Consider the following 2,520-nt stretch of genomic DNA (forward strand, 5'->3'; position numbering starts at 1 on the left):
TGAGGACTGTAGTAGGACTAGGAGTGATCCGTATCAACTATAAGTGTGACGTTGCGATGCTGTATACATGTAGAGAAACGGAGGAAGTAATATCAAACTTCAACTACCATAACCGAAACTTGAACTTCCACTCATGAGATTTCCCGCCTCCACTTTCTCTCTCTTCCTCCACCACCATCACCACCACCAACAGCAAATCCGACAACTCGCTTTCTCTCTATTCTACTCAACAACCGCTAAACCTAACTATCAACTACCCATCAAAACCACCCAATCATACCCAAATCATTTCATCCCCAAATTTTTCTCCCTTGCTAAAACCCTAACCCAAAACCCTAGAAATTTCAAAGCCCTTTCCCAATTGGATTTCCTTTTATCCCATTCCAAATTGTTCGATTCTGTTACTTCTGTTGCAATTATTGAGGGTCTTTGCCGATTGAAGAAGCTCAATCGGGCAAAAGCTGTGTTCTTGCATTTAAAGGACAATTTGAAGGTATCCCCTTTTTTTGCATTTAGTTTAGTTTTTTATTGTATGTTTAAAGATGAGAAATTAGATGATGTTGAGGTTCAATGGGGTGAGATTAGTAATGGGTATGAAATTCATTTGACAGATTATGTGATTTATGTGTGTAAATGTGGTGATTTGGATGAGATTAAGAATGTATGTGAGAGGATTTTGATGGGTAGTAGGGTTTTAGGGAGGCAGAGTTATGTGGCTTTGATTGGGGTTTTGTGTAGATTTAACGAGGGTTCGATTGCGAAATCGGTGCTTCATGAAATGTATTGTAGGGGTTTTAGAGTTGATGATGTTACATACATTGTTTTATTTCAATGTTTATGTAGAAATGGGGATTTGGATGCAGCTGACTGGGTACTTAGGAAAATGGTGAAAGGGGGTTTTGATGTTGATGTGTGTGTATATGGAAGCTTCATGCATGGTTTATGTAAAGAAGGGAAGTTCCGGGAGGCGAGGAAGTTGTTTGACAAGTTGATAAAGAGAGATGGTGTTGGTGGGTCTAAAGCCGAGTTCTTGAAGGAGAGGAGGAGGGCGATTTTTCAGCTGAATTATAAGGGAGAAATTCCTGAAATGATGGTATATGAGATGTATCTTCGGTCTTTGTGTGTTGTGGGAAAGCTTGATGATGCGGAATTGTTGTTGAAGAAGATGATGAAAAAGAGTTCCATGGCACAGGTTTGTGTTTATGGATCTTTCATCAAGGCGCTGTTTAGGGCTGGTAGAGAGGAAGATGCTCTAAAGTTCTTCCATGTTGAGTGCAAGAAGGGGCTCGTTTGCTCTGGTGAGCTTGCAAGATATGTCTTTCTGCAGCAGTGTAATAAAGGTGAAGTTGACAGTGCTATGAAGATTTTCGATGAACTCTCCAGGAAAGGCGCGTTTATCAACTCTGTCATTCATTGTAATTCTTTATTGAGTAGTCTCTGGGGTGCTGGGAAGATGTTGGAAGCAGAAAGGTATTTTGAACGAATGAACCACGGGGACCTGGCACTTCCAAATTTAGCAACATACAGGCTTATGGTTTGCGGATTTTGCAATGGGGGTAATGAAAGAAAAGCACTAGATATATTTGAAGAAATGCTGTCAAAAAATATCCCTATAGATAGGTTCATATGTGAAGCTCTTCTTACTTCACTCTGCAACCAAGGATGGCTTGTAGAAGCATATAAATACCTTGATAAGATGACTAGAAGTGGCTCTTTAGTTTCTTATAATATTTGGAATAGAATGTTTTATTCATTGGTCGGCAATGAAGAGGAGCTCTCTGATTAGCATTAGATAAGGAATAAAAATATGTTAAGATTTAGATCTGATATTTGAGTATATTTACGAACTTTAGACTGGGTAGCGTCCTTGATCAAAATCAACCCCGACATGGCTACACTCAACTTGATAGCATCAAAGGGTGTGGAGACCATACAGGCAACAGGCAGAAAAACTGCGTTTGACAACTTTACTTTCAATTCTGGTAGTCATAATAGAATCAAAATATCTAATCAAATTCTAATACCGCGATAATAAGTCACAATGTTAAACTTCACTCTATCGATTTTAACCAACCTGAATTTTAATTCTGTTGGTTAAAACCGTTATAGGAAGGTTGTAACCCTTATGATTCTATGGTTTTCAGTAGGAAAAAGGTTTTTTTTTTTTTTTTTAAAAAAAAAAGAATACTATCAAGTAATATACTACTCCACCGTACCACTTAACAGAGTATATAATTTCTTGTAGCCCTGTATCAGTTACTACGCTGTATTTTTATCGCGAAAACAAAAAAGAGAAAAAAACCGATGAAATATAAGGCACAGACTCTGGCATGGTTTACTCTTGGCTTGAGGCAAATTATGACCATCATATAGCAGAAGCAGCAAAGTACATGAACTTAAGAAAAAATATTTAGAGCCAGAGAGGGTCTTACATCAACCTAGATGGTCACAAGTCTCACAACCTTGAATTATTACGAGCTGAGACAATAAAAAATTCAAAAGGACTAAAGATCCAAAATA

This window comes from Chenopodium album, chromosome 25 (genome assembly GCF_948465745.1).
Source record: "Chenopodium album chromosome 25, dcCheAlbu1.1, whole genome shotgun sequence".
Classification (NCBI taxonomy): domain Eukaryota; kingdom Viridiplantae; phylum Streptophyta; class Magnoliopsida; order Caryophyllales; family Amaranthaceae; genus Chenopodium; species Chenopodium album.